The sequence below is a fragment of the Drosophila novamexicana genome, unplaced genomic scaffold (assembly GCF_003285875.2).
Source record: "Drosophila novamexicana strain 15010-1031.04,08,12 unplaced genomic scaffold, DnovRS2.1 tig00000121-arrow-pilon, whole genome shotgun sequence".
NCBI classification, from domain to species: domain Eukaryota; kingdom Metazoa; phylum Arthropoda; class Insecta; order Diptera; family Drosophilidae; genus Drosophila; species Drosophila novamexicana.
The window spans coordinates 2977493-2993304 of NW_020824773.1; the positions used below are offsets into that span (position 1 = coordinate 2977493).

General features: G+C 40.9%; 1 long non-coding RNA gene across 6 annotated transcripts in view; it reads left to right on the plus strand.

Moving 5' to 3' along the window:
- Window positions 1-15812, plus strand: part of LOC115758101 — a 74448-nt gene that overhangs the window by 51830 nt on the left and 6806 nt on the right. For 3 of the 6 annotated variants that reach the window (XR_004017393.1, XR_004017395.1, XR_004017392.1), the window contains exons 1-3: window positions 825-1019; window positions 1765-1796; window positions 10267-10437. This is a non-coding gene — a long non-coding RNA (uncharacterized LOC115758101). Of the gene's footprint in view, window positions 1-824; window positions 1020-1764; window positions 1797-10266; window positions 10438-15812 lie in introns of those variants that run through there. The other 3 variants (XR_004017394.1, XR_004017397.1, XR_004017396.1) reach the window with 3 other exon arrangements.

The window sequence follows — 15812 nt, forward strand, 5'->3', positions numbered from 1 at the left end:
CCCAATCGCCTCTTTCAGTCGCATACACATCGATGCCTCTGCAGCTTGTCGCCTGCCAACCCCAACACCAACCCTCCGCCTGCTCCACCGATGCCTTGCTGCCCGCTTTGCATATTATTACATGAATTCTTTTCGTTTGTTGCAATTTCTGTGCACAGCTCGCGCTTTTGGGGTTTTCTCGCTGAGGCGCCATTTTTATTTCTCCATCAATTTTTTTTTTCTGTGGCACGCTGCTGTCTGAAAACATGTGCGCAAACATTTAAATCAATTGTGCCCCCAAATGCTGTCAGAGAGGGCGGCCCCGCATTTTCGCCCTTTTGCAATTGTTATGCAAAATTCGAGCCACGCGCGCAAATCAAGCAACAAAATGCGCTCAAATTGACACGGCCCGCAGAAGCTGCCATCAATTTGGTTACAGTCCCAAAATGACAAAAAAAAAAGAATGAGAAAAAAATTGTGCAGCTGCAATTGCAATTGAGAAGAGGTGCGGGTGGCATCATGGAACGCAGCGTGTTGCAAGCAAATTTGATTATATTCATGCTAAGTCCTTGAAAACCATTTCGAAAAGGAAAGGCATTTCAATTTAAATATCATAAAGCTCTATGCTATATCTGAATCCATGCCATTTCAAAATACATTTTAAAAAATCTACAAAATATTCCAACTTACATTTTGGTCCTGATCCATCCAAATATCAGCTAACTTTTAGTTTTGTTAAAAAAGTTTGAAATTTATATTGAAATATACAAAGTATTGTAAATCTATTTTGACATATAGATTGATCAACTTTATCAAATTTATTCTGATCAGGCAAGCGTAGCGACAAATAAATATTAATTTTAGAGATTCTGTCCAGAATGTAACTCCTTAAGGGAATAGTTTTCCTATTAGCAGATTTAAAGAAAATATCTCAAAAGCTTAATACTTGCTAAAATTCCAAAAAGTCCATATCAAGCCACAAATATCGCCATGCAAATTTGATAAATCTAGCGAATTTTTACCATTTTGCAATATGGCAAGTAAGTATTTTAATATATTGTAGATTTCATTATGCAAATTGCTACGTATTGATTGGATAGGCCGTTCGCAGCGTGAGGAAGTGGGCCGAGTTACTAGTCGGACAGTTTTTCAATTTCGATTTGTGGAGCGATTTAAATTTTAAGCCGCTGTCGCCGCAATTTTCCTTGGCATTTGCCGTGGCAAAATTGCATAAAAATTTCGCCTCGCTGTCTTGTGCTCAATTTCTATGCAGGAAGGAAGCCGACGGGTTGGAGCGTTGAATGGTTTCAGGGCTTTTGATGTGGCCCTCCTCTAGTTAGCTTTTGCTAGCTCTTGCTAGCTCTGTCTCTTTCTATTTGCTGTTGCAAGGTGCACAGTTTCTCACACACACACACACAGAAAGAGACAGCGGCTCGGCGAAGGTCGCAGCGCAACGCCTATGGCGTGGCATGACATGGCATTATACGAGCTTTGGCTACAGTTAGACTCCTGAATAGCAAGACGAAGCAGTAGCAGCAGAAAATAAAAAGAATAACTTTTCCAACTAAGCCCACTCGAAAGCCAATAAGGTGGAAAACAGCAGCAGCAACAGAAATTGTACATTTTTCACATTTTGCAACTTGTTTTGTGGCAGCTACGAAAAGCCATCAGCATTTTGGATTTATAAATATGCACGTATATTATGCAAATGATAGGGCCCATAATAACATTTAATAATGCGACTCTTTAAGCTATCTAAATTAATCTAATTTCTGACTTTTACAGGCATGCAGTAGAGAGCACTGTTAACAATTCAGGTAAGTTTGAAGCTTGTAATTATTTTTAAAATTGATTAACTACACTGTAGACATAAATATTTCGTTTAAAGCCTAGAACTTGATCTTAGGATTGTAGAAGACATTAAGAAACGTGTATATTCTGATCAGGCAAGATCTATGGAGTCCAGTTTCTCAGTTTCTCACATTTCGTTTAAAGCCTAGAACTTGATCTTAGGATTATAGAAGACATTAAGAAACGTATATATTCTGATCAGGCAAGATCTATAGAGTCCAATTGCTCAGTTGGCTTCGATCTTTTCAGATAGATTGTAAATTAATTACAAAAATAAAGTTGTATATTTCTTAACTATAATCACGAGCTATACAACATGGTTGTTAGTTAGTTAGTACTTTTATCAAAGTCGGACTAGTACATAATGTATCAATTTAATATTAATATTAAAATTATTATAACAAAATAACATAAATGTAATTCCATATTGAAAACTTGTTAATCGTGTCCGGGTATATTAGCCTTGACAGATGCCCGGTTACTAGCATTTTTATAACAGTATTAAATTTTTTATTTATTATTTTTGTTGAAAAGTTTCTTTAGTTAAATGCCTTTGGCGAAGTGGTCGCAATTAAATTTAATTAGTTTTACTTCAAATTACCGAAACTAATTGCCCGATGCGTGCGCGTCTTAAAAATTTTCCATATAATTTGCTTTTTATGACAAGTGTCGCATTGTTGTTGTTTGCACAGAATTTTTATGTGTGCGCAACGTGCGAAACTTTAGTTAAGACAAAAAAAAAGGCGAGCGAGCACATTCAACTAGCAGTTTATAGCGTGGGCTAGAGAGGGGAGTGAGGGTAGCTCTAAGCTGTGGCATGATTTGCCACTAATTGGCCAGATAAGCGCTTTTTAGCCATGTTTTAATTGGCCGCAGTAGCTGTTAACTGTAAATTGTGGCACACACACAAAATTCGCATTAGACACGCGGCAGGTGTGGCAAGTGGCATACTTCCAGAAGCTCTAATCAGCTGCAAGTTCTCGTTTTCGCTCCCTTTCTCTCGCTCCCTCTCTCTCTCTCTCTCTCTCTCTCTGCTCTGTGTGGCACTTGGAAGTTTTTGGCAACTGCTGCCGCACATGCAACTTGGCAAATTAAAAGCATACTTTTTGGCGACTTGCAACCGCACGACAATGCAATAAAAGTAAACTAGTCGCAACTACTTGCAACATGGCCAAACAATTGAGCAACTCGTTCAAGAACAAAATCAAAATGCACTGATAGAAACCAATTGAAAGTGGGTTGACTGGGCTCTTGCCCCACAACATAGAGACAAAAGCAGCAACAGCACCAAAAAGAACACAAGAAAAAAACTTTATCCTGCGACATGTTGCAGTGTCCTTACGCCATTGTATATTGAATGTTTATTTGCATGCAATGAGCCCGCAAGTGTGCGTGTGTGCGGGTGTGTGTGTGCGCGTGTGTGCTTGGCCAAACTTGAGACAGAGTTTAAAATAGGTCGTTGTAGTCATTCCGGCAACAAGGGGTTAACAGCGTTCTTAATATCGCATAAAAAGTGAACAGCAACAGCAGCAAAAAAAAAAAAAACGAAACAAAAACTGCGTAACAAAGTTAAAATGAAACTTTCAGAAAACTTTCCAACACTGCTCGCTGCTTACGGCTTAAAGCTCTAGGTTTACAAAATGGCTGCCCGCCTGGGGAGAAAGGCGCGAGTCAGTGGGCGGTGGGGGCGGTGTGTCTTTATTAAAGCGTGGCTTAAGCAGAGCAATGCGCGCAGCGTCGCAATTCAAGCAAATCGATAACTTGCCTCTTAATGCGGCACGTGTTTGCTATAGCTGGCAGGGTGGGGATCGGGGTCTGCCTTCTAAATCTGCGGGCCACTCTTTTTGCCGCTTGCGTGTGCAAGTTATGGGCCCAAAATGAAGTCGATAAATTCGTGCGCCTCATCAAGTCTGTTGTTAATGTGCTGCTTAGCGATATATAACGTAAAAGATTAAACTAATTTGCGCGCAGCTTGAGGTTAGTTGTGGCTGGCGCAGGAAATTATTAATTAAGTTTTTGTCATTAAAAGGAAACTCAAGTTTTGATCAAATATTTAAGTGAACTATGAAAGCAAACGATTGTTTCCTTATATTAGAATGATTCCTGATTGTGAATATGTTAAACATTATTGGCATTTAAAAGTTCAACACTAACATAATACTATTCAATACTATTTGTAAGTCTTAACATACCAAAATTCTCCAAAAATACCTATTGATAACGAATTTATACAGCTGTCTCTTTCACTTTCACATTTTTGCTAAAGTTCCTGGAAGCTTAACTGATTATTAAAGTAAATTCGCCTGTTAGATCCAACTCTGTTTCTTTCGTTAACCTTTATATCTCCCTCTCTCTCTCTCTCTTTCTGTCCTTTCTTTATGCCAGTCCCAACATTCTTAAAAGTTTCACTGACAACTCAGCTTGCCTTTTAGGTCAGCAAATTATTTCTTTAAATTTTCTTCGATTCTTAATCTTCCAAAAGTTAAAATTTAAAAAGGCAGCCCGTGAAACGTGTTAATCAAACTTCTTAATTTACTCAAATAATCCTTTTCGTGGACATAAAAAAAAAACAAATTTCAGACACTTGTTGAAAGTGCCAACAATTTTAATTGTCTGGCTGCGCGCTCATGTGAATTTCGCATACGCCGTGTGGCCCCAGCCAGAAGAAAGAAAATAGGAAAAACCAAAATGAAAAGGGTAAAAAAGTGCAGAGAAGCGCAAGAAATGTCAACAATAATTTTTAATTAAGATTTGTTTTCATTTTTCATATAAGAGCGTAAGACACACACATACAGAGTCAAACACACACCCGCACACACACAGCGTCAGCGAGGAGTTAATTTGAATTTTATAGCAGTCAAGTTTGTGTAATTTAAGAGCCAGCTACAGGACGAGGCGTTGAGCAACACATGTTTGCCAGTGGGCGTGGCACTTGTGCATTGTAGCAAAGTACATATGTAACGCCAGCTACTGTGTGTGTGTGTGAGGTGTGTGCACGGTGTGTGTGTTGTGTTTGCACTTTAGCGCTTTTTTAGACATCTCTTTTGCAGCTGCGCTAGCGCATGCTTCACTGCACCCACACACACAGAGTAAACACATACACACAGCACACACTCAAACACTCACACACTGCCGGAGCTTGCAAGGGCCATAGTCTGTCAGACAGACAGTCGGACAGACCGACAACTCGCATGAACTTTGCATTCAAAAAAGGAAAGATAGAAAAGACAGCTAAAAAAGAAAAGGAAACTTTTTCAATTTCTTCAACTGCATTTTTGGGCCAACCCCCGCACACGTCCTTCCTCCCTCTCCCACACTTTTCCACTCTGGCATGCTCGCAGTGCATGGCATGTTTGTTCTTGCCGCTGCTACAAGTTAATCTGCGCCATAGACTCAACTTGCTAACAGTCTGCAACGAGAAGCAAAGCCCATCCACACCACCCACGCCCTCGACCCACACTATTTCTGGCAGTTCATTTCCTTGAGATTTTCACAAGTTTTTGCCAAGTCTGAGCTGCAGCAAAAGTTCTAATTTCGTTACATACTCAGCACAAATTACACATGTAATGCATATGTAAACCAAACCCACTTGAGACGCCCGTCCGCCTCTCCCCCACACTCTGCCCTTCTTTGTCCAGCAGAATTTCTGGAATTTATTAGGCATCTGGAACCCTTTAGCTATCTGCTCTATTACAAGCTCAAGTCTTATCGGACTTGCGCCAATAAGGCCAAGTTTATGCGGCAATTAAGACTGAGCCCGGCCAAGAAATGCCCAAAGAAAATGTGCAAAATTTGTACGCGAGAAAATGCTGCAAAAATTGAATATATATTTATGTTATATATGCACACATATTCATTGTGCCGCATGCCACATTGCAATGTGGAATGTATGTTGCACAAACGTTTGCTGTAACGTTTACTTATTAAATTATGTGCTCAAAGTTTTTGCAGCGCAAATGCCTTTCTGTCTGGCAATTATTTCATTAAGTGTAAGCGACCTAAAACAAACTACCCCAAACTCAAACTGGAAGCCCCCCTTTGGCTGCAATTGCTGCTCACGGCGCGGACTTTTATGTTGCCACCCCACTTGCAAACGGCGTCTGCCATAAAGACGCCTAAAAAGTTTGCGCAACATTCTTTTAGCTAGCTGCCGCCTAGCCCTAACTAAGGGCTGCAGCTGAAGCTGGGGCTGGGGACTGCCTCTTCTCATTGTTATTAACATAATTGCATAAAGTTGCAGCCGAGTTGTGCAAAGTGTGGCAAAGACATTTCTGAAGACAACGTTAAGCGCTTAATGCCATTTATTTGCCTTTCTTCCTTTTTTATCTGCCCCTTCAGCACAAGGTCCTTTGCTGCGCGGTCTTCTTACACGCTGACGTTGCATACTTTTTGGGGCCGCATCGGTTTTAATTATTGTGCCAAAGTCAGCAACAACTGGCGTCGCCTACTTGTTTCTTGATTTTTATTTTCACGCTTCCTTAAGCTCCATTAATTTGATATGCAGCGCATTCGTCCTGCTGTCGCCTGGGTCAACGTTGCGTATACGCATCATTAAGTTCGCCCTGGCACAAAGCGGGCCGCACGCAAATTAAAGTGCCATATAATTTTCCACCCAACACTGGACACGCCCACGGCAAAGCAACAACATACAACAGCCTCTACTGAAGGCCAGGAAATTTAAGTACAAAATACAAAGCTTGCGACTGTAAGATATCCTGTAAAATGTTTACACAAATCACACAAGAGCTAGATTAGAAATCCTCCTCAAATGTGCTCGGTAGGGTACAGAACATGAAGATAAGCTTAAACAGTTGCTCAAATCTTGTTTGATGTGGTTACAATTGTAACATTGATTGTAGTTATCAAGCATACCAAATTTTCTAACTGTTGCCTTTATAGATCCCGAGTTCCTGCAGAAAGCTCAAATGAACGATGTAAAGAAAATAGAATAAGGGAAGGATATCTCGTCAATTGATGGCTATAAAAAACTTAGGCCTACATTTGGCTACCTGAAGCATACATCTCCATTCATATCCCTCTCGCACATTTACTATTTCGAGGGTATTAATACTGTGTGTTTTGTGCGTCTTTCTTCCAGACTTAGCCGCTTTTTGTGCTATTCCAAGCGATTTGCTAGTCCGATCTAAGTGATTATAAATAAGAGATTTGGCTTTTGCCTTTACGACTGAACCCCACACGCACACACCGCACACACTCACACACACTCACACACACAGACCAAATGCTAATGCGCGAACGTGCGAGTCTGTATGTGTATTTGTGTGTGTGTAGACTTCATCAAATTTTACTGCTTGGCTGCTCGCTGATTTACTTGTTTAAGGAGCAGCTGTGGCAACAACATTGATTGCGTCAAATGGGCCGCTAAATGTTGACTTTGCTTTTGAAGTTGCACAAAGCACAACTCCCCAACCCCCAACCCCCACCCTGACCCCGACCCTCTCACCCTCTTTCCTTAAACATGACAAAGCGCAACGGAAGCGGAAATGTCCGGCAGCGGCGCTTGATTTATTATCGGCCCTTATCGACGGGGCGTGTCCATCAGCAGCAGCAGCAGCAGCAGCAGCAGCAGCAGCAGCAGCAGCGACTGCAGTTAAGCATTCAGTTTGTATTCGTATTGTATTCACGCGCTATTCACCCGGTATTCACTTGCCATTCGCTCTGTGATTAAGGTTCTGTCGCTTGAGACTTTACTGTCATGTCATACTCGTACACGGGTCGCTGTTGCTGCCCCCTCTGCTGCTGCTGCTGCTGCTGCATGTGGCACGCATATCAAAACGCTGCCCCCATCCGTTGGGGCCATCAATGCGTGACATGACGCCGCAGATATGCCTACAAATGCCTGATATTATGCTACAGTTTTTGGCAAATATGTTACAAAATTGCTGATTAAGCTAAGCGAATTTTTTCTGTATGATAATATTTATAGGCCCGTTGAATTTGAAAATAGGCATTTTAGGGCATATTAAAAAAAACCTCAATTGATTCATTTCAAATGGGAATTGATTTATTGCAGAGCACACAAAGCCAAATATTTATTGGAAACTGTTATTGAATGTAGTTTTCCATTTTAATAATATCTTGTTTTCCTTTTCGTTAAAGCTCCCCAGAGTAGAAGCTGTTGTTTTTGTAATTATTTCAGACAATTTTCAGTTTTTGGTTTTATTTTATTTGCCTCTCATTTGCCTTTATTAATTTTATTGAAAATTCTTCAATTTTCCTGAATTTTCCTTGAGGTGAAGTATTTTCCCCAGAAGAAAATAGAAAAAATTTCAATTGCTTGGGTTGCATAGTTTCTGAGAAAATTTCTACAATTAATAGTTAATGCAAAAATGTCTTTAGCTCCCATGTTTAATAGAAAGGGAAATTGTATGCTAAGGTTACCCAAATCAAAAAAGGGACTTCCCCTTGGAGAAAAAGTTTATAAATAACAAATACATTCAGCATATCCCACAGATAAAAAAAACCAATCAATATTTTTTGAAGCTACATTTTTTATTAATATTTTTTTTATTCGCCAAAAATGGTGTCAACTGTGGCGCAAGTTGCAATATTTCAGCGCAAAATCAATCATAGGTATCAATCACAGGGCACAATCAACTTTTTGATAGTGGCCGTCGTGCAAACGGGGGGTAGGTGTGTAGGCGTGTGGATTACAGCGTGATAGACACATGGTATTAAAATTATTGACAGCTACAATTTATTATCAATTTCAATGGATATGCAAAATGAAAAGCAAGCCAAAGGCAAAGCAAAGCCAACGACATACATTTAAATCAATTGCAGACAGCAAAGGGGAGAGCGCGGTAGCGGGGGAGCCACAGGGCTAAGGATGGGCTACGAACCTAAAAGCGATTGATGAATTTGGAAAACAATTAGAATTTCAAATGAGCCCAAAGGGGTTGAGGGTAGGCAGACAGGTGTGTCTGTGTGTGTGTGCGGGGGGTTGTCAATTCCACTCTGGGTAAATTTATTGCATATTTAATGAGTGCAAGGCGCAAATGTGTGTGTGCGAGTGTGCGTATTAGTGTGTGCAACGCACAACATTTAAATTTGTAATGCGTGTGCTGCTCTGGTTGTTGCTGTATTTTGTTTGCCTGTTGCTGATTTGTTTGTGCAATTTGCAACTGTGGAACGCACTGGCCCAAATGTCTCTTCGTTTTGTGGCTTTAAGTTGCGTATACGCCGCGTTGCTCATAAATAACAAAATCACATTAATTTAAAACTCATTTCGCGTATAAACACAGACGAAGTGGTGAAGTGGTGAAGGGAGACAGCGCCAGGGAGAGGGCAACGGAGGAAGGGCTGAAGGGTTGAAGGGGTGGCTGCTGTTCGAAACTGAATTTTAAATTAAAATTAAAAGTTATAACGCGTCGCATTATCAGTGGATGCAAGGACAATGCCAGGACATGTCCCGCACTGCCTGCCTGCCTGTACAGACGGCCCGTTGTTGCCATAAATAATAAATATTGTGTACGCATACAATTATGGCAGCTGCAAGCAAACACACACACACTCACACACACACTTATTACAACAGTTTTGGCCAGTTGCTGTTGTTGTTCTGTATTCCTTTTTTTATTGTTGTTTGTTTTGCCTGTGAAATTGGCCAGGTGCAAAAGTCTAAAAACAATTAAATGATTAATGACATTTTACAGCGCTTTATAAGCAATTTCTGCAACTTTTATAATGCCACTGAATTATGCAATGCATTTGAGGACAGTTGCATGTGTGGCTATGCATGCTAGATTGCCATGGGGGGAGATAGAGCGAAAGAGGGCGCAAGAGTCAGGTAACCTTTGACTAAAAGCGGGCTGCAGGCTAGTTGAAATCAAGTTGGTTCAGGCTAGGATTTACTTTAGGCCACAGCAAACCCCGAACACTATTATTATTATTTACTTATAGAACTATATTTGATGAAAAGAAAAAGAAATATTGTACCGTGGGTCAAGGATCGAACTATAAACGAGAAACGGAAACACAGACAGTAAAAAATATTTATTTTTGTATATATATATATACATATATATATTATATTGTATTATATATATATAGTTCAATCTATATAGGCATAAAATTGATTGACAATCAAACCATATCAAAGCGCTCATCTGTCTGCAAGTCAGTGTTGTAAAAGCATCTTTCGCTCAATTGCATTCACAGCAGGCGCTCGACTGCCGGAAGGCACTTAATCGCATGTTTTAATCGCATTTTGTTGCATTTAAATTAAATTCGCGCCATAGAAATGTCAATTGCAAGCAGCGTTGTGATTGATTTTTAATTAAAATTACATATTTATTTGTTTTTAATTAAGTTGATTGGCATTTCAAGCTGCAACCGCAGCAGCAAAAGAACATTTTTTTTGTACTAATTTCCGCAATAAATTTAATGAATTCGTTTTATGTTGTTTTGTTGAAGGACACAAAGGCGAGCGCCCGCTGACAGAAGAGTATGCAGCAATAATGTTAATAATAATAATAACAATAATCAGCTGCCTCTGCCGCAATTTGACTTACCACACGAGGGACACATAAAGACGTTGCCGCTCCCACACTGGAGCTACGAGTCGAGGCATGCAGCATTCTTTGGGTAAGTTTGTGCCGCAAGGGCAGAGGGTTGTCCTGTGATTTGCTTTGATTTGCCCAGGCACGCATCATTGACGTGCCGTGGGGTACACACAATTTACATGCGTACAACGAGCCGCAGTCAGTCATTAATTTCAATTTTGTCTGTTTGCCAAGAGCAGCAGCCGCCACCGCCCCCTCCGCCAGTTCGGGACATAACTGAAGGGTTCTCAGAGACAAAAATTATTTATTTACCAGCGTTTTGGGGCACCAACTGATGCTTCGCGTTTGTGCCACTGCGATTCCTTCAACTGCTGCCCGTTTGCCCCATGCTGCTCGTTTGAACTTTGGACAGCTGCTTCGCCTCCGACTCGCACAATTCGATTGCTTCCGTCTTGGTTAGCTATTCCTGTTGCCTTGACTCTACTTCTCTCCTACCTCTCAGGCTACTAAATTTTCCAGCATTCTCATGCCATTGCTGCTCCGTATTGCGTTCCTCTTTCTCCGTTTCCTTATTAGCCTTAGCTGCTTTTTTTCCTTCGCTGCTCCTTTTCAAAACCCTTCTAGTGGGTAATATGATTTACTATTGAATGTGTTATGCATAAAAGAAGACATTTCCGATTCCAAAGCATATGTATTTGTATATATTCCCAATCAATATCAAAAGACGCGTCTATAAAGCCATGTCTGCCTCCCTGTTTATATGCAAACTAGTCTCTCGGCCTTAAAATGATCGTCATATAATATATCGGTATTGGCCTGATCGAAACGCTATATCTTATAGTTGCCAAAGCAATAATCGATCGCAAGTTAAGCTCTTCTAAGAACAACTTTTTGAAATGCTAAGTATAAGCAAAATCGGAGTACTATATCAGAATAAGCAAGTTTTTTTTTAAGTTTATTATAACTACAAGCGTCTTGAATCTTCGGCGTGCTGAAGACTCTATCCTTCTTGAGTTCGCAATTCCTAAGCAGCTGCCCTGCAACTGCCACAACTGCTCCGCTTCAACAGTTTTTCCCCTTCTCCTTTGCCCTGACTACTTCAGCTGCCCGTCTCCAATTACGTTTGCTTGTCGTGCTCCAACTGCTGCGCTCCACCTCTCGCTAGTCTGCCGCTCCTTGATGGTCGCAGCAGCAGCTCCAACGACTCTGCCGCACGCTGCCAGGCCGCCTGCAACGTGATGGCCTGTGGCCCTTTGCCCTCATTTGGTTTTTGGGAAAAATAAACAATAAATTAAATTGCCACATTTGATTGCTGCCTCCCAGCTGTGGCTTCAGAGTTGCCTGCGTACCTGCCTGGCGAGCAACAATTTTGATATGCCCCATGTGGCATGCGTCAGTTGGCCAAATGACTAAATGTATGGCCATACATTATGCAGTTGCCTGTCTTTGCCACACGCACCGTCCTAATAACAGCTACCCTTAAGCGAATCCCTACCCCTACCCCCTACCGCTACCCCTAAGAACAAACGCCCCGCCCCTTAGGCAAGCTTTTAATGTCATTTTTTCTCAAGTTACGATCATTTACGCATTCATTTTTCAACATCATTTGCTCTGCCGCCGACTTTTGTGCATTTGGAATTCAAATTCAAACCGCAGCCAGGACATGGCCGGGAATTTAGCAAGATTTATGTGCGCCGAGGACATTTTTCATGCTGCACTAAAATAAAAATAAAAAAAGTAGGGAAAACAAAGAAAAAACGCACAAAACGTTCATTGAAAACACATTTCCACAGGCAGCACTCGAAATGGCGAATTCAATAAAGCATTACGTAATATTGCCAAGTCGCACATACTTACACACACACTCATGCATTCGCACTTGCATTAGTAATGCAAAGCTGGCCATGTGAGTGCAATAATTTACAACATTTTAATCGAATTAGAAGCAGACGCTGGCAAAGAGCGTGAACAGGGGGTTGCACATGTTGCAACAGAGGCAGCAAAGTATGCAGAGATGTGGCAGATAGCAAGGGGGTGAAGTGTGAGCGCCGGGGCAGATTGTGTGGGCAACGCTGGCAGCTTGAGCGAGCCAAGAGCCGGGCCAAAAAGCAAAAGCAAAATACATTTTAAGTGTTGCAAGCGGCGGGCGCTGTGTGCGGCAGACAGCGTGTGTGGCAGTCAGGCAGTTGGCGCAAGTGCCAACGGCTAAAGCATAAGACAAAAAAGAAATTATACAAACACTGCGCAAAATATAAAAAGCAAGAAGCAGCAAAGCGTTAGAATTTGTTTTGAACATGTGCCAACAAATGCTTTTTATTGTTTTTGTTCTCGGTTGCAGTTTGCGCTTGGCCAAAACTTATTTTTTGCTAAAAAATTTAACCAAACGTTTAAAAAGTTTATCAAACTAAATTCACAAAGAGAACTTTAATTGGATGCAGAAATAAACAGTGAAAGCATTGGTCACACTTCATAGGCAAACAATTAAGCTAAATTACGGTTTTATAAACTCAACTTTGACGGGGCACTAAAACAGTGTTGTGCAGCAGCCAAATATTAAGCCTTTTAGATAATAGATAGATAGAAAACGCGCTTTCAAGACAAGCTCTAAACAGTTATTGAAGATCACTGCAAATTAATATGTTTAGAAAAGCTTAAAATAAACAGGAGCTTAAAGAAAGTGTTGTATAAGTCTTTTGGAATTTGAAATTGGTTGACATTTTTAAAAAAGATGATATCATCTCTTAAGGCCTCAACCTGAGCTCCCAGCTAATTCATTTACCAAATAAGCTGACCAGTTAAAGTAGATTAAGAGACATGAGCTTTAATATTAATAAGCATACTTAAAGCTGCAATTATAGTACAGCCCCAATGTCAACTTCAGCTAATGCACGCTCGCATAATTTTATTCCCAGCTCACAGCTTTGAAAGCGCATTAAGCCTCAAGCTTTAAGCTTTAATATGCCCCACGCATACAATTAAGCTCACTTAAAGCTTAAAACTGCATGATATTCTCCATCTAACAGCCACTTTGAGCGCTTTTTAATGCATAGCTAAATATACAAAAACCCACTGAAGATTTGCTCAGGCGATACGGCATTTTTTTTTTGTGTTCCTTAAACCAAAAGAGGACGCTGCATAAAGGGCCAAAAGTAAATTGTCATAAATTCCAGGCAATAAATTTCTATTTGTTTTCATTTTTAGCCAGTTTCATTTGCTGTTCTGCACCGAGTGGCACCGAGCCGCAGCCACAGCCATAGCCACAGCGCACAATGCCCGTTATGTTGCCAGTTATGGTGCTGCACAGTTGCACACACACACACACGCACACAAACAAGCACACACACATAGAGCGAAATAAGCTAAAATGTTGTGTGCCAAATAAAACGTCAGTTTATGCAGCCGACCCAAACGCTGGGCTGCAACTGCGCGCATTTATTATAATATTATTAAGTATACGCCAAGTATGGCGCAGCGAAGCACAACGCAACATTGGGGCGTATTTCATTGTTGACATTTAGTAACATTTATTGGGCAGCTGCACGAAACTTCTCTAAATCTGAATCAATCTAATCGCAGCCCAGTGAGCTGTAAAGAGAGGCAAAGCGTAAAACGTGATGGTAATGTTCTATAATGTAGTCGGGAGGGCAGAGAGAAACCTTTTTTACATTATGATAAGTTAACTAGAAATCGGAGCTTCAAGCATAAGCTATTTTCTTCGCTATGCTTCTTACTTAGTATTTATAAGGGAGATTTTGGTCGACGGAACGCTTCTCGCTTTGGCTCTTGCTACTCTTCTCACTTAACTTTGTAAATAACTTCTTTTGCTTATGTGTCCTTACCTTCTCTTCAGATCTTGCTTCTCTCATATTTCTTATGTACTCCTCTTCATGGATACGCTTCTTCCTGCTCATGATTATTATTACTGAATTGACTTCATAATTTAAGGGTGTGTACTTCTCATTTAGCGTCCCACTTCCCGCCTTCCATAGCTCGCTTCTAATAAAAGAGAGCATAAGAAATGCTTGAAACTTTAATACTTCCCACCTCGCTTTTCGCTTAACTTCTCTGCTTAACGCTTTGCTTCTAATACTTTACTCTCTGCCAGTTATACTTTAGCCCATATCTGTCACTTATTTCTTGGACACTTTTTGGCTGACTTCTCTGTTTGCTTCTTACTTAACTTTTTGCAGTGCTTCTTTCCTTACTCCTTAAGTCATGTTTTTTCCGTTATTCCCACACCCGTCCACTTTTTGCTGCGCTTATCTAAAATAAATTATTCTGTCCATATAAAACGTAATGAAAAGCGCTTTCATTTCGCGTGGCACTATTACATTTATGCCACACCTTGTGGCAGCTGCCTCGACTTACGATTTCGGAGGCATGCATCGCCAGCTGCTTTTGCTGCTGTTGCTGCTGCCGCTGCTCCTGCTGTCACTTAATGTCACTTGCTGCTAATAACTTTTGTCTTTGCGCCATAAAAAATCGATGTGGCTCGAGTTAGATTCAGCTCACAGCTCACAGCTTGCGACATGAGCCGCATTACAAGTGATTGGTTTGACATGAGCGCAGAGGGCGAAGTGGCGGTCGAGCCAGCGCGCTGTTGCTGCCACTCGCCTGTCACAAAATCCGCTAAGCGCCCCAGACAACTCGTGACATGTAATGAGCCGCCCTCTGAGCTCCATTCAGCTCTCGTGTGAGACCCAACAGCTTTGGGTGTTGCGACAATATTTCAATTTTATTCGTCTTGTTGTATGGCTTTTAGGACCACCCGACGACTTCTCGCATTTCTAAATAAATATTGCAGCGAGAAGCAAAGTATTGTATTGAAGAAAGTAACGGAATAAGAAGCGAGAAGCGTAGCCATTGCTAGCGAAGAGAGAAGTGAATACGGAAACGCAGCGAACGCTAGTGTCATGCGAGAAGTCATTGAAGCGAGAAGCATAACAAATAGAAAAACTATGCGTAGTGGAGCAAAACTGCAAAGCGCAGAGAGAAGCCAAGAAAGCAAAGGCGATGTAAAGTGAGAACCCTTTTTAATAATATTAGACTGAGTAACGCAACTTTTAAGAGCAGGAAGAAGCGAAGGTATAAGCAATGTTAGAGTCTAAAGAATCTTTCTTTCATCGCAAAGCTCACATTTAAGGCAAAACCTACGCTCGCTTCTGTTAATAAATAGATTTTTGCTCTATTTTACGGCCTTTGTAAATGTTCGACCTGTTTTTTTTTTTTTGGCATTTCCATTAGGGTGACTATTTTGTCGACTAGGGTGATTCTGGCTGCCCCAAAAAGTAGGCTACGAGAAAAATTAAATAACAATTTCGTGGCTTGTTAATGTTGCAGAGTGACATGCGAACGTTGCATTATGGAATGTTATTATAAAATCTTGCCACAAGCACACACAAAGACAACATACTGTTACACACACACACACACACAACACACATACATAGAGCGGAG